Here is a 17,723-nt window from a genome sequence, read left to right as displayed (position 1 = left end):
CTTTTCCTTGCCTGAACTGCCCTGCTTGCTCTAATGTGATCAAGGGTGACCACTTTTCACATCCTAGATCTGTCAAGTCATTTCCGATACGAGACTACTTCACCTGTCAAAGCAACTTTGTTGTGTACATCATTAAATGTCCGTGCGGTCTCCTGTATGTTGGAGAAACTATCCAGCATGTGGGAGACCGCATTGCGAGTCATAAATCCAACATCAGGTGTAAAAAAACATGGCTCCCAATCCCGTACCACTTCCATGAGGCTAATCACTCTATAGCACAATTACGTTACCAGGTAATTAAGAAGGTACACCGACCGAGAAGAGGCGGAAACCATATTGAACTACTTAAAAAAAGAGAGAGCTTTTGGATCCATACCCTTCAAACCCTGACACCAAAAGGGTTAAATCGAGAAATAGATTGGTTATTATAATATGATGATCATATTTTAACTTTCTTATCATATCCTTTCCAGAAGCCTTGATGAACTTCACCTCTCCTTCTCCTTTCCTCCACCCTTGCATATATGGTAACGTATACCCTCTGTCCCTTGAACCCACCCTCCCCAAACCATCCTCCCCCCCCTTTGTTTTCTCCCTTTCTCCTCAATTACTTATCTGTAACTATAGCCCATACCAATGTTTTAACTACTCTGTATACTATGACCTCCTTTTGTTATTATGATTATCCATCTTGTATGGTAAACTTTGGTAGTACGGGACCCTTACTTAGAGCAATGTACAATTTATATGTCTATCCTTAACACATTCCATTTCAGACTAAAAAAATCCTCCTCCAACGTTGGACTCAAGAATTTATCATATATATGTATATATAATGTGTGCCTATATGCCTTATAAATTATGCTCTATGTATTCTATACCCTTTTTTATCATATATCCCTAATACATATAATGGACCTTTTGAGACTCTTTTCTCCTTTCCTCTAGCTATTCTGCCAAACAGCAGCAATTTCCTATATAACATATTGCAATACCCATCACTTTCAATGATTACGGTAATGTACCGCATATTCAGTGGATTACAGCTGTCTCCACTGCACGTCTGTGGCCACTTCCTGCTTTACCTGTTAAAAGCCATCCCAGCACTGAATAGTGCTACTGACGGCCATATCCTGGGAAGGTGGCGTGCAGGTAAGACACAACTGCACCAGCGCTACTGACGGCCATATCCTGGGAAGGTGGCGTGCAGGTAAGACACAACTGCACCAGCGCTACTGACGGCCATATCCTGGGAAGGTGGCGTCCAGGTAAGACACAACTGCACCAGCGCTGCTGACGGCCATATCCTGGGAAGGTGGCGTGCAGGTAAGACACAACTGCACCAGCGCTGCTGACGGCCATATCCTGGGAAGGTGGCGTGCAGGTAAGACACAGCTACACCAGCGCTGCTGACGGCCATATCCTGGGAAGGTGGCGTGCAGGTAAGACACAGCTACACCAGCGCTGCTGACGGCCATATCCTGGGAAGGTGGCGTGCAGGTAAGACACAGCTACACCAGCGCTGCTGCTGAACTCACCCCTCCTCCACTAAATACCTAAGTCCTTTATTGCTTATGTAACGTTCTACCTACAGAAGGAAAATATCCACTCCACCAATGCCTAAAACCTCCTCCTCCACATGAGAGAAGTCTGCAGGAGCCTTTATCAGGTATATGACCCTAAGGGTACCTTCACACTTAGCGATGCAGCAGCGATCCGACCAGCGATCTGACCTGGTCAGGATCACTGCTGCATCGCTACATGGTCGCTGGTGAGCTGTCAAACAGGCAGATCTCACCAGCGACCAGTGAACAGCCCCCAGCCAGCAGCGAAGTGCAAGCGACGCTGCGCTTGCACGGAGCCGCCGTCTGGAAGCTGCGGAGACTGGTAACTAAGGTAAACATCGGGTATGGTTACCCGATGTTTACATTAGTTACCAGCGCACACCGCTTAGCTGTGTGTGCAGGGAGCAGGGAGCCGCGCACACTGAGCGCTGGCTCCTTGCTCTCCTAGCTACAGTACACATCGGGTTAATTAACCCGATGTGTACAGCAGCTACATGTGCAGAGAGCCGGAGCCGGCAGCACAGGCAGCGTGAGAGCTGCGGAGGCTGGTAACGAAGGTAAATATCGGGTAACCACCTTGGTTACCCGATGTTTATCTTGGTTACAGCTTACTGCAGCTGCCAGACGCCGGCTCCTGCTCCCTGCTCGCTTCATTTGTCGCTCTCTCGCTGTCACACACAGCGATCTGTGTGTCACAGTGGGAGAGCGCCTTTGAAGAAAACGAACCAGGGCTGTGTGTAACGAGCAGCGATCTCGCAGCAGGGGCCAGATCGCTGCTCAGTGTCACACACAGCGAGATCGCTAATGAGGTCACTGCTGCGTCACAAAAAGCGTGACTCAGCAGCGATCTCGGCAGCGAGCTCGCTGTGTGTGAAGCACCCCTAAGCCTGCAGCTAATCGAGTAGATGCCTGTAACATGTCTCTGCATTTAACCCCTTTATCACTATATGCAACCTAATTACAGATGGTGTTTATATACATGTTCTCTTACAACCACCCAAACGTCTATGTGATCCACATGAATATATAAAGATAAAAGGTACTTGTAAAAGTCTTTCAACACTATATAAACCTGCCAAATATTACTCTATAACTGCCCAGCACTATATAAGCCTATGAATTAATAGTACTAAAAAATGCATGATCTATTCTAATTTTAGCTGGAAATCTCTTCCATTGGAATACATGTACACTAATTCCTTCCAGCCAAAGGAAATCCAACCTGCTTCTAGGTATGTGCATAGAGGCTGGAATATAGTAAATATTGATGTCTCTTTGGTTTTATATATATACTTTTCAAAAAATCCATTCAAGGTGAATGTAAAGAAGATCTATTCAATCACTGCTCCCTATTGTTTGTGATATTCACCCCTTGAAATCGCCGGTGCTCCAATAATCCCATGTAACACTGATTGAAATATTATTCATAAAATCAATGATAAAGGTTCCTTATCATCTGTATACACAATAAACTTGTCATTTACAATCAATTAACACATATCCTTCCTCTGCAGACTTCATCCTCTGGAAAATCTTGTATCATAAACTATTCTTGGTGGTACTCCTTCCATCCTGCTCCATTATTTTCTTCTCTTCTGAAACAGCGAGAATGTATTACCCCTATATTCTGATTGTAACCGTGATATACTGTGAACCATGCATACTTTATAATACGCTCAGACATGGTATCTATTGTATATAGTTGTATATTATGTAATATATGTAAATATTGATTTCTTTATTTCTCACTTCACAGCGACTATACATGATAAAGGCCGTTGGGCCGAAACATCCACCATCTTTTGTCGCCATCAAATAAATAATCACTTTTTTGCAAAGAAAAAAAAACTTTGTCTTCATTTTATCAACAAGAGAGTGCAGTGTCTATTATATAATGTTAGGGCCAGGTGGACGGGCAGACCCAGGAGGTGGATCCACTGGGCTGAACACCTCACCGAGGGCAAGGTGCCCAGTAGCCGGAGCACTAGCAGGACAGTCCGTTTAGAGGAGTGGAGTAAAGAAGTCCCTGGGACCACGGGGTCACTGATGGTAGTCCGGGTGACGGAGCTCAGGTTCGGAGGCCGAGATGTCGTCAGGCAGAGTCCGGAACCAATGGAGCGAGAAGGCGGGTCACCACAGGGATCGGAGATGGCCGGAACTGACGGGATGGCAGGCCGTCACCGTTCGGGGTTCGGGTATCGTCAGGACCGGTTGGCGAGGCAGGAGCGGCTTTACGAGAGAGATAGGTGAGTATATCACAGACACAAGGAGACCTGACTCCTAGCTTAGAAAACACGAAGAACAGGCCCCGCCCACTTGGAAAGGATCCCCTATATACCCAGTACCTGATCCTTCAATATCCTGTTGGAGGACACTGGCCCTTAAAGAAAGGGTCAATGACCGCGCGCGCGCCCTAATGCGCATGCGCGAGGCCCGGGTGCCAGAAGCCAGGGCAGGGAGCGGTGAACAGGAGGCAGGAGAGCCGGCCTGGAGCAGAGCTGCCGACGGGCGCCGGGAGCGGGGACCGGGCCGCCTGGGGACCGCCGGTGATGGGGCCTGGAGGCTGTGGAGCGGGGGACGCCTGACAGAGGAGCCGGGGAGCGAGGCAGGGAAGCCGGGGAGCATGGCAGGGAAGCCGGGGAGCGTGGCAGGTGAGCCGGGGAGCGAGGCAGGGGAGCCGGAGAGCGTGGCAGGGGAGCCGGGAAGCAAGGCAGGGGACCCGGGGAGCGTGACATATAATACGTTCTGGAACTATTGACCCCACACTAGCACCTCTAATAAAACCATACTCTAGCTGAGTGCACACCAATACCCTATAACTCTGATGCCCTGTCTCGGGCGGTCTGTTTGAGAGCGTCCGTTCATCCCCTCGGGTTTGGACGGAGGGGGGGGTATGTGAGATAGCGGGGCCATTGATATGTGACGGACGGTACGTATTTCCCAGAATGCGTACAGAAACATATTAGAGCCCTACATAGTGGTCAGTCCAGTAACCTCCAGGCCGGGTTATGCAGGTGGCTCATGGCCACAGTTCTCGTTTAAAAGCTCTTTGTAAAGGCCTGGGTGGGGCAGAGTCTGTTCTGTAAGCTGCAGAGCAGGAAGCCTGGGAAAGCTCCAGGCCTGCGTGGACCGATTATAAGTCTGTGGACCCTCCTGGAACAGCCAAGCGGGGTATCGTAAGACCGTCTCCTACGGCAAGGGGTGCCTGTGTGACGGGGACCCGTATGGACGGTGCATAACCCGGCTGTGTTCCGGATGACTTTACCCTACCCCGCTACAATATATATAGATATATATAATATATATATACTGTATGTGTGTCCACTATAGGAACCTGCACCGTCTCATTTACAATCACGATATTTTGCACAGACACCTCATGTGACTCAGGGAACTTCATAGACTATTTTTTGAGGGGAAAATTTAACCCCGCGCTTTAGGCTGGGGACACACAGGGCACTAGTGTGATCCTCGCATGACACTCGGCTCACGCTGGGAGCACAGCAGGAGCCGAGTGTCATGCGAGTGTCACTGCGACTGAGCTCCGATCATGCGATCGGACCTCAGCTGCAGGGGACATGTAGGCACTGAGGAGGGGCGGGCCAGCGCTGCGGAGGGGAGGGAGGGATTTATCTCCCTCTCTCCTCCATAGCCGGCTATTGCCATTCTCGCACTGCACTCGCGGTACACCGGTGTAACGCGAGTGCAATGCGATTTTTCTCTCGCCCCATACACTTGAAAGGGTGCGAGAGAAAGAGTGTCGCATAACAATCACAGCATGCTACAATTGTTTTCTCGGTCCGATTGGGGCCGAGAAAATAATCGCTCAAATGCACTGGCACATAGGCTAATATTAGTCTGAGTGGAATGCGATGTTTTATCGCATCTCACTCGCTCCAATTTTCATGCCGTGTGTCTTAAGCCTTACAGTTACTCTCCAAAAAAAATTCTTACATTAAAGTTAATGGAGCTAGTAGGTGAGGTCATTAATAGGAGCTGTGATTGGTTATTATAAGCAACAAAGGACATTGCTAGTGTAAGAAGCTTCTGTGTGAGGTAATATGATATCGGTGGAGAGACGGATAGAGACAGACAGGGAATGAGAGAGAGAGACAGACAGATAGGGAATGAGAGAGAGAGAGACAGAGAGAGACACACAGACAGACAGGGAATTAGAGAGAGACAGAGACAGACAGATAGGGAATGAAAGAGAGAGACAGACAGACAGGGAATGAGAGAGAGACAGACAGATATGGAATGAGTGAGAGAGACAGACAGGGAATGAGAGAGACAGACAGACAGGGAATGAGAGAGAGAGAGAGACAGACAGATAGCGAATGAGAGAGACAGACATATAGGGAATGAGATACAGAGACAGACAGATAGGGAATGAGAGAGAGAGACAGACAGATAGGGAATGAGAGAGAGAGACAGACAGACAGGGAATGAGAGAGAGAGACAGACAGGGAATGAGAGAGAGAGGCAGATAGGGAATGAGAGACAGACAGACAGATAGGGAATGAGAGAGAGACAGACAGATAGGGAATGAGAGAGACACAGACAGATAGGGAATCAGAGACAGACAGGGAATGAGAGAGAGACAGAGACAGACAGATAGGGAATGAGAGAGAGAGACAGAGACAAACAGATAGGGAATGAGAGAGAGACAGAGACATCCAGACAGACTACATGCACAGTTGCACACACTATACATTACCTAATCCTGAAGTTTCTGATCAGTGAAGAGCAGGAGAGAAACCACGGGAAGCTACACTGAGGCTGCAGCAGCTGAGTAGCAGGACCTGCATGTTCACTGGTCATGTGATCAGGCACATGATTAGTTAGATGACAGGTCCTTCACAGCAGCCTCCATACTACATTTTCCTGTCCTGCACACATAAATTAGTGCAAAGTAGGAGAGAGGGCAGCTCTCTATGAGCGACTCGGGCCCCCTCATTGCCCTGATGGCGGCCCCGCCCCCTGTGGCCCAGTGAACTGTGGGGTGAAAGGGAAGAAGCCTGGGCTGTCAGCTGCAGGCCCCCCCCCCGGCCTCCAGCTCACGTTCCCCATAGCAGTGGCGTGGTCTGCCTCTATTCCGCCACTGTCCTCAATCTGATATATAAAGCTGAATGTGTGTGTGTGTGTGTGTGTGTGTGTGTGTGTGTGTGTGTGTATGTCCGGGATTGGCATCTGCACCGTCACAGCTAATTTTGCACACTCACACGTCTGGACCCCGAGAGCGTCATAGGCTATGTTTTGAGGGGAAATTTTAACCCCGCGCTTTACAGTTATTCACCAAAAAACCTGCCTCCATTAAAGTGAATGGATCGGGGAGCCACAGTGCATCCAGAACTTCAGAAGAATGTGCAACCACGCCCTTATATGGAATGTTGCTGTGTCACAATGCAGCCAGGGAAAGAGACAGACACAAACAGGGAAAGAGGCAGACACAGAGAGGGTAAGAAACAGACATAGACAGGGTAAGAGACAGACACAAAGAGACAGACAGACAAAGAGACAGACTGACAGGGAAAGAGACAGACAGGGAAAGAGAGGGAAAGAGAGAGACAGGTTAAGAGACAGACACAGACAGGTAAAGAGACAGACACAGACAAAGAGACAGAGACAGACACAGGGAAACAGACAGACAGGGAAAGAGAGGGAAAGAGACAGACAGGGTAAGAGAGGTAAAGAGACAGACACAGGGAAAGAGACAGAGGGAAAGAGGGAAAGAGACAGACAGGGAAAGAGAGGGAAAGAGACAGACAGGGAAAGTGACAGAGATAGATAGACAGACAGGGAAAGAGATAGATAGACAGACAGGGAAAGAGATTAAGACAGACGGAGAAAGAGACACAGACAGTTAGAGACAGACAGGGAAAGAGACAGACAGACAAAGAGATAGCGAGAGACATAGAGATATATACAGAGGGGGAGACAGACAAAACTCACAGGTCCTATGATGCTCTGCAATATCCAATCATCTTTTGGCAGGGACAGGATGGCTATCACTTTGGAATACCTCAGACAGATCCTAAAACAGGCAACCCTTCAAGAAAAAAAGTGTCTGCCATGGACTTCTATGCATATAGGATCATGACAAGATTTGCAGAGGAAAATCACATCTTGAAATGCAGACACCTCTTCCACCAATTGATTGTTGACATGTATGCAAAGATTGAGAGTGAACGTCTTTTATATATCCGACTAAATCAAAAGAAGCTAAGAGCAGAGGAATATATTCACCTTAGAGATGCTGTTGCAAATGATGCTGATCCAAAAGAGTTGGGGAAAATGGTTATTCTTCCATCAACTGTCACTGGAAGCCCACGACACATGCATGAGTACACACAGGATGCAATGACTTATGTGAGAAAGTATGGCCGTCCAGATCTTTTCATCACATTTACTTGCAATCCTGCCTGGGAGGAAATTGGAGGGCACCTGTTGCCGGGCCAAAAAACAGTGATACGCCATGACCTTATTGCTCGGGTTTTCAAACAGAAACTCTCAAAAATAATTAATCTCATCACAAAATCACATATTTATGGTGAGACGCAGTGCTGGATGTATTTAGTTGAATGGCAAAAAATAGGCCTTCCTCATGCCCACATCTTGATCTGGCTGAAACAAAAAATACAGCCTACCGAAATTGACAATATCATCAGTGCCGAATTGCCAGATCCTCAGATTGACCCATTGCTTTTTGACACCATCACAAAAAACATGATCCATGGTCCATGTGGGAGTCTCAACAAAAATTCTCCCTGTATGATTGAAGGCAGGTGTTCAAAGCATTACCCAAGATCCCTGGTCCAAGAACCCCAAACAGGACAAGATGGATATCCAGTCTACAGAAGAAGAAATCAGGGGATGGTGATTTCAAAGCAAAGGTCAAAATGCGTGTTGGATCATCACTCCAAGAGATAGAAATTGACAACAGGTGGGTAGTGCCTTACAACCCTTTGCTCTCAAAAATCTTCCAGACTCATATAAATGTCGAATCTTGCAACTCTGTGAAGTCAATCAAGTATATCTGCAAATATGTTCACAAAGGAAGTGATCAAGCAGTTTTTGAACTCCAGAAAAATGGACCTATTATTGATGAAGTGGAGGCATTCCAGATGGGCAGGTACATAAGCAGCAATGAAGCTGTTTGGAGAATACTAGGATTCTCCATTCATGAGCGCTACCCACCAGTTGTGCATCTAAGTGTGCACTTGGAAAATGGACAGAGAATTTACTTTAACCCGGCAAACTTGCAGCAGCTCCTAACACCACCTAAGACCACCCTCTTGGCATTTTTTGAGCTATGTCAACAAGACCCTTTTGCAAAAACAATTCTCTACTGTGATTTACCAAAGTACTACACTTGGAATGCCTCCAGAAAAACACTGGAACGGAGGAAACGGGGGCTTGATATTGAAGGCTATCCAGGGGTGAAAGCAACCGATACTCTTGGTCGTGTCTACACTGTTCATCCATCAAATGCAGAGTGCTTCTACCTGCGCATGTTACTTCATGTTTTCAAAGGCCCTACATCATTTTCTGACCTGAAGACTGTCGAAGGACATGTGTGTGTGAAACATTCAGGGACGCTCACCAAAGAAAAGGACTTCTGGAAAATCATGGACACTGGGACATGACCCTCAGTGAAGCAGCAGCCACACAAACCCCAAAGCGACTAAGACATCTCTTTGCTATTATTCTAACAAGCTGTAGCATTTCAAATCCTCTTGAGATTTGGACAAAGTACAAAACTGATCTCAGTGAGGACATCCTCATGCAGATTAGAAGGGAAAATCCTCAGCAACTCATCAACTTCACTGAGGAAATGTTCAATGAAACTGTAATGCTCCTTGAAGATCAGTGCATAGCAATGTCAGGAAAAGCCTTACAGTTGCTTGGTTTGCCTGCTCCAATAAGAAATCCTGAAGGCATCCAAATGTGTAGGGAGATTTTCATAGAAACAAACTACAATATTGATGAACTGACAGCATTTGTGTCTCAGAATGAGCCAATATTGGTACCAGATCAAAGGGACGCCTATAACTACATTTTAAGTTTCAGTGAAACCAACAAAGGTGGGATTGTCTTCCTTGATGCTCCAGGTGGAACAGGAACTCAACTTGCTCCTGACAAAATTTCGACAACAAAATAAGATTGCACTTGCAGTGGCATCTTCTGGAATTACTGCTACGCTTTTAAAAGGTGGCAGGACAGCACATTCGACATTCAAACTACCACTTAACCTCTCTCACAGGAACAGCCCTGTGTGTAATATTGCCAAGGGATCAGGACTGGCCAAATTGCTTCAAAAATGCAGTGCCATCATTTGGGATGAATTCACCATGTCACATAAAAAGGCTCTGGAAGCAGTGGACAGACTGCTGCAAGACCTGCGTAGCAACAAATATATCATGGGAGGAGTAGTTGTTGTTTTGGCAGGTGATTTCCCCAAACGTTACCTTGTTATTCCAAGATCAACCCCTGTAGACGAACTCAATGCCTGTCTCAAAGCATCATACCTTTGGAGAAAAGTAAGGAAAATGTCACTGAACACAAACATGAGGGTATACATGACAGGTGATGTTTCTGCTGGACATTTTTTTCGAGCCAGCTGTTGACTATTGGAGATGGCAAAGTGTGGCGCCCTGGACAAGCCAGGGGTCACACAGAACTACACAACACACCCCACACTCCCAGCAGGCACATCAAGGTCAGATACAAAACCCTTGTTGCCTTCCTCCAGGGGCTGATGTCCATACCAGGGGGTGGAGCCAGGCAGTTGGTCTCCACCCACCAAGGAGTTCACAGTCCTGGAGGAGGGAAAAACAGTTAGATAGAGTTGTGAGGAGGAAGTGGAAGGAAGCAAAGTGTAGTAGTAGAGCAACTGACTGACAGCGTCCGGGTGTGTGGCCCGGGCGAGACAGCAAGGTTGGCAGACGGTGGTGACCGTCTGCAGGAGTGGCCTATCCGAGTTACCGTAAGGACCGTGGACGGGCGGTGACCCGGCGGTACCGGACCGGTACACGAAGAGGAGCCAGCACCATCTGGCAGGTGCCTACGGACCCCGGCAAGGCTAGGAGTCACTGTGAAGTTGCCGAATCCATTAGTGAAGGGAACCTCCTGGGTTTCCCAACGACCAAGTCCCGACAGAAGGCAACAGTCCAACCGAGGGAGGGAGACACCGCCACCGCCAAGGCAACCGTTTCCCAGGGCCAGCGCCTGCGGGCAAAAGGGGCTCCTCCGGCCCACATCCAAGCCGGGGAGCGGGTTACTGGTGGGAAGCCATCGTAACAGCAGTAACTAGGTGCAGGGAAAGGCAGTCCTCACCAACCTGCCGGGAGAAAACAACCGCAGCCGTCGGTGGGACCCGTCCATCCAGCCGTGTGTTTTACTGAGAACTGTGTCTTCATCATTGGGCTGAGTGAGTACCACCGTGCCGTGCGGCACAGCACTGCCCCCGCGACCCTGCACCTCGCCAGGCCCCGTAGCCCGCCTGCACCATCCATCCCTACTCCCATCACCGGGCCCCGGGACAAACAACCCCCTACCCACGAAGGGGAGAACTAACAACCAAGCTGCTCCCTGTCACCGCTCCCGGGATCCCCGTCTAGAGCAGCGGTAGTGTCACCATTATCACCACAACTGTGGGTGGCGTCACGGACAATAACCAAAACCCCACAATCAAAATTCCCCTTTTCACTCACGGGCGAGAAGCGCCGCTCGAGTCCCCGGGATCCGGCCCACCGCTCGAGCCACCACCGAGCAGCTGCAGCAGCAAGCCAGACCCGGGCAGTGGGAGAGCGCAGCGTCCCCTCCTCCGCCCCGCGACAAAAGCACCTGTAAACTCAACCACTGGACAGATCACCTTCCCAAGCAACTTTTATTGCATTGTGACTTCCATTGAGGAGTTGAAAGCAAAGGTTTTTCCAAACATCCAACTCCACTTCAAAAATTCTGGCTGGCTGTGTGAAAGAGCTCTTTTAGCTCCCAAAAATGACAGCGTCAACAAGATCAATCTTCAAATTCTAAATCTCCTTCCAGGTGTGTGCACAACCTACAAGTCAGTGGATACAGTAATAGACCCTGCTCAAGCATTATTTTATCCAACTGAGTTCCCCAATTCCTTGGAGCCACAAGGACTTCCTCCTCACAACCTCTTTCTAAAACCTGGAACACCCATTCTGCTATTGAGAAATTTGGATCCACCAAAGCTGTGTAATGAAACAAGACTCTTGATTAAGAACCTGTTTCCACATGTAATTGAGGCAACCGTTTTGACAGGATGTGCCACAGGAGAAGATGTTTTCATTCCAACAATTCCTCTTATTCCATCTGATTTGCCTTTTGATTTTAAACGCCTCCAGTTTCCTGTTTGACTGGCATTTGCTATGTCCATCAACAAGGCTCAGGGACAGTCTTTGAAAGTAGTTGGAATTGATTTACAATCTCCATGCTTTTCTCATGGTCAACTTTATGTGGCCTGTTCAAGATTTGGAACAGCTAAAAATCTGTTCGTCTTTGCACCTGAAGGAAGAACTAAGAATGTCGTTTATCAAAAGGCTCTCGAATAAGGAGTAGAAGATTACTTCACATTACTTGGCCAATTTAAATAAACAATTTAATAATTACATTTGTATCTATTTGTTTTGTGGTTTTTGTGTGCAGAATACATTTTTGTTAATACATTCTAGCAGTTATTAACCCGGGCGAAGCCGGGTAGTACAGCTAGTATATATCTAATATATAAAGCTGAATGTGTGTATGTGTGTATGTCCGGAATTGGCATCTGCACCGTCGCAGCTACAGCCACAAAATTTTGCACACTCACACGTCTGGACCCCGAGAGCGTCATAGGCTATGTTTTGAGGGGAAATTTTAACCCCGCGCTTTACAGTTATTCGCCAAAAAACCTGTCTCCATTAAAGTGAATGGAGCTGGGAGCCACAGTGCAACCAGAACTTCAGAAGAATGCGCAGCCACGCCCTTATATGAAATGTTGGCGTGTCACAATGCAGCCAGGGAAAGAGACAGACACAGACAGGGAAAGAGGCAGACACAGACAGGGTAAGAAACAGATATAGACAGGGTAAGAGACAGACACAAAGAGACAGACACAGACAAAGAGACAGACTGACAGGGAAAGAGACAGGCAGGGAAAGAGAGGGAAAGAGAGAGACAGGTTAAGAGACAGACACAGACAGGTAAAGAGACAGACACAGACAAAGAGACAGAGACAGACACAGGGAAACAGACAGACAGGAAAAGAAAGGGAAAGAGACAGACAAGGTAAGAGACAGACAAAGACAGGTAAAGAGACAAAGAGACAGACACAGGGAAAGAGACAGAGGGAAAGAGAGAGACAGGGAAAGAGAGGGAAAGAGACAGACAGGGAAAGAGAGGGAAAGAGACAGACAGGGAAAGGACAGATAGGGAAAGTGACAGAGATAGATAGACAGACAGGGAAAGAGATAGATAGACAGACAGGGAAAGAGATAGACAGACAGGGAAAGAGATTGAGACAGACGGAGAAAGAGACACAGACAGTCAGAGACAGACAGGAAAAGAGACAGACAGACAAAGAGATAGACAGAGAGACAGAGAGATATATACAGAGGGGGAGACAGACATTATAATTACATTTATATCTATATGTTTTGTGTTTTTTTGTGTGCAGAATACATTTTTGTTAATACATTCTATTTTGTTAACAGCAGTTATTAACCCGGGCGAAGCCGGGTAGTACAGCTAGTACTATATAACATTCTGTGAAATTAAGAATCTAAGGTGATAATTTGTAAAAGACATTGGCCCCATTACATTTAGGGTAAAACTTACACCACATTTCACCATAAGAACATCCTTCCAACAGGAGAATATGGTGGTGGTAGTATGTAGTTATGCTTTGCTACTTCTGGACCTGGATGACTTTCCAGACTTATTGAAACCAGGAATTCTGCCATCATAAAAATTCTAAAAATTCTTTATTATGATTGTAATCACAGCTGTTACTACCCATGGTGGCACAAACTAGTTATTAGGTTTACATGGGCACTTACTTTTTTACAAGGGTGATTTAACTTTTGAATAAATATTGAATGATCAGTGAAAAAAATACATTTAGTATTTACTCACCCGGTATTAAAAATACAGTAAATGGATGATATGAGACGTTCACTTGTAAAGCGCCATGTAATAAATGGCGCTATAATAATAAATAATAATAATAATAATAATTTAAATGTGACAAATTAGCAAATGTAGACGAAATGGGGCAGGAAGCAAACACCTCTTCACATAAGTATATGCTGTAGCCAGCGTCGGACTGGGGTGTCGGGGCCCACCAGAGGAATTGACACCAAGGGCCCACCCTACAGCGATATGCAAATACCTGTTAGCCGTTATCTCTGTTACAGTGGAGCGCTGACTGTGAAACACAGGCGGCTCCTGCACATCTCCTGTGCACCATAACTGATATACAATTAGGCCACGTGCGCACATTGCATTTTTTTTGCGTTTCCACAGTGTTTTAAGCTGCAGTGCCACATTGTCAAAATGCATGCATTCTGTTTCCCCTCGCCAGCAAAGTCTATGAGAATCATGCAAAATCCGTGCGCACATTGCTTTTTTGAACACAGTGTTTTGAAAGTCAAAAATTTGACAAAATCTCTGCGTTTACAAATGCAGAATGTTACTTCTTTGGAGCGTTTTGGCAGCATTCTACACCCATTGAAATCAATGACTTGTTGAAAAACGCTACCAATATGCTAAGCAGTGTGTTTGCACTGCATTTTTGTTGCGATATGCATGTTTATTTGACATAACAAACGTAGGTCTTTCGCTCTCTCTCTGTCAATGTCGGTCTCTCCCTCCCACCCCCCTCTCTCATACTCACCGATCACCGTCACAGCGCTGCACGGCGTTCACACTGTGGCGGCTTTGCCTCTTTTGAAAATGCCGGCCGCTCAGACCATCTCGTATTCCTTGCTTCCCCCGCCCACCGGCGCCTATGATTGGTTGCATATATTGAAAAAACTCCGGCACACAAGTGTTATCAATTGTTATTTATTATATTTAATATTGTTCGGATATTCAGAAATGATAATAATGACGTTTCGGCTATTTGCCTTCTTCACAACTGAATTATATGCAACAGAAATAGAAAATAACAGAAAAGGAAAAATGAGTACCAATATTCATTCATATTTGTATCATATAAAGACAATAACAATTTATATCATTTATTACCTATGCGGTATTTTGAATGTTATCTGAGAAGAACGTCAGACGTGTACAAACATTTATATCTGAAAGAATAATAATAACAATGCCCATATTTAAGGAATTATAGAAATCACTTAAAAATAAATGTCATGACCAGTATTAGGTTTATAAACATATCATTTCAGTGCATAAGCACTTTCACCAACATATAATCATAATTTGATAAGTTGGGAAACAATATTACCTTTCTGTTGAAAAGGGCAGTATATAATTGTAGTGTCCACAATGGGAAAATGGTCACAATTTTGAATCGCTATTAGACTGAAAAATAGAGTAAGAAAATCACTATCAGTGTATCAGAAGAAAGGAATACAAGTGCATTTAAACATTGGTGATCTATAGTGGGAAAGTGCCGGTCAGCAAAGGGTTAACAGAGGAGAAAGACATGACATACCTGTTTAGCCAAGGATCAGCGGTGGAGTGAGAGAGAGTGACCGCGCTGGGGTTTAAATGTGCTAAAGGGGCGGGCATAACAGAACAATTTCCTGTGTTTATGGAACGCATGGAGACGAGTGACACGCAAGCCGCGCGTGCGCAGTGTACCCGGAAGTGCGCGCATGCGCAGAAGTGAAAATCGGGTATAAGTAAGTTACGGCGCCCAGAATGTCATTACGAACGGAGAAGTGCTAAGTACGCATCTGAAAAAGAAAAAAGGGGGAGATAGATAGGGCTTTTAGGACCAAGATGAATTATATAGATAATATAATGAGATAATCAGCATAATACCAAGGGTAAACACTAATGACTCCATTTAAATAAATGTCAATACATCCCACAAAGTACACGTATATATGTTATATCCGTATTTTACACATACATATGTATGAACATATGGACATACATCTATATCCATATATGCACACGCTCATGTCTTTTTAATATAACATCTAACAGTACATATCGTACATAATTATAGGACGTTTATGACAAACTATTGCTATGTGTGTATACATATGTGTGCAGGACTATCATGTCAGTACACACATATGTATACCCATAATTCCAGTCATCACATAATGAATATGACTAAAATTAAACTGTATAAAATTCTCCAATAATATTGAAAATCACGAGCAATAGGATAGACGGACCCCATATCAATAATTCTCATACTCTCTGTTGAGTCCAAAAGGGGAAAGGGTATTCAGGGTGTGAATCCAATAGGATTCTCTTTCTTTTAATTTCTTAATCCTATCACCCCCACGTCTCAAAGGTGGAATATGCTCTAAAACTTGGAATCTCATCTGAGAGATCATATGCCCGCACTGGATGAAATGGTATGGAATAGGCAACATGACTAACTTACATCGTATAGTGGACTTATGTTTTCCTATGCGGTCTCGGACATGCTGGGTAGTCTCCCCAACATATCCGAGACCGCACGGACATTTGATCAGATATACCACATATGATGTATCACAAGTGAAAAAGTCCTTAAGGTAAAAAACTCTTCCAGTGCGAGGATGGGTACATTGATTTCCTTTAATGATATTAGAGCAATGAGGACAGTGTAGACAGGGATAATTACCCTGTTTGGGTGTGGATAGGAAAGTCTGTCTTGATTTTACAATATTTGACCCTATGTCCGCCCTTACCAATATATCTCTAAGATTAGGAGAACGTTTATAACTAAAGAGTGGTGAAGAGGAAAATTCGGTTATTTGTGGATAGGAACTATGTAATATCTGCCAATGTCGAAGAATAATACCTTTTATAATCGGATGAAAAGGATGGAATGTGTTAACAAAAGTAATAAATGGTCCTGCCCTTTTAGGTCGAATGCTAGAACTATAACTAGAATGATAAGCAGAATCTACTATAGATGGAGGGTAACCACGTTGTAGGAATTTAGTGGACATTTCCTTATGTCTTATTAACCGTTGATCCTGAGAGGAAACAATCCTTGTCACTCTTTTGTGTTGAGATATTGGTAATGCGTTTTTCAAATGTCGTGGATGGTTGCTAGTATAATGTAGGAGACTATTACGATCTGTTGGTTTCACATAAATATCCGATATGATGTTACCACTTGGATTTATGCTTACACACGTGTCAAGAAAATGAATACTGGAAGAGTCCACATGTTGGGTAAAAGATAAAAGATAAATACTAGCAACCATCCACGACATTTGAAAAACGCATTACCAATATCTCAACACAAAAGAGTGACAAGGATTGTTTCCTCTCAGGATCAACGGTTAATAAGACATAAGGAAATGTCCACTAAATTCCTACAACGTGGTTACCCTCCATCTATAGTAGATTCTGCTTATCATTCTAGTTATAGTTCTAGCATTCGACCTAAAAGGGCAGGACCATTTATTACTTTTGTTAACACATTCCATCCTTTTCATCCGATTATAAAAGGTATTATTCTTCGACATTGGCAGATATTACATAGTTCCTATCCACAAATAACCGAATTTTCCTCTTCACCACTCTTTAGTTATAAACGTTCTCCTAATCTTAGAGATATATTGGTAAGGGCGGACATAGGGTCAAATATTGTAAAATCAAGACAGACTTTCCTATCCACACCCAAACAGGGTAATTATCCCTGTCTACACTGTCCTCATTGCTCTAATATCATTAAAGGAAATCAATGTACCCATCCTCGCACTGGAAGAGTTTTTTACCTTAAGGACTTTTTTACCTTAAGGACTTTTTCACTTGTGATACATCATATGTGGTATATCTGATCAAATGTCCGTGCGGTCTCGGATATGTTGGGGAGACTACCCAGCATGTCCGAGACCGCATAGGAAAACATAAGTCCACTATACGATGTAAGTTAGTCATGTTGCCTATTCCATACCATTTCATCCAGTGCGGGCATATGATCTCTCAGATGAGATTCCAAGTTTTAGA

General features: G+C 45.2%; 1 protein-coding gene and 1 long non-coding RNA gene across 2 annotated transcripts in view; one reads left to right on the top strand and one right to left on the bottom strand.

Annotated features, from left to right (window-relative positions):
• LOC142257246 (NXPE family member 1-like) overlaps positions 1 to 17,723 on the top strand; it is a 332,584-nt gene that overhangs the window by 302,809 nt on the left and 12,052 nt on the right. The window lies entirely within an intron of this gene.
• Positions 14,817 to 15,506, bottom strand: LOC142257248 (uncharacterized). The gene is made up of 3 exons (XR_012727601.1): positions 15,250 to 15,506; positions 15,040 to 15,116; positions 14,817 to 14,878 (listed from the first exon to the last, which is right to left on the bottom strand). It is a non-coding gene; the product is annotated as an uncharacterized LOC142257248 (long non-coding RNA).

The sequence above is a fragment of the Anomaloglossus baeobatrachus genome, chromosome 11, assembly GCF_048569485.1.
Source record: "Anomaloglossus baeobatrachus isolate aAnoBae1 chromosome 11, aAnoBae1.hap1, whole genome shotgun sequence".
Classification (NCBI taxonomy): domain Eukaryota; kingdom Metazoa; phylum Chordata; class Amphibia; order Anura; family Aromobatidae; genus Anomaloglossus; species Anomaloglossus baeobatrachus.
This window is presented reverse-complemented; position numbering and strand designations above follow the sequence as displayed.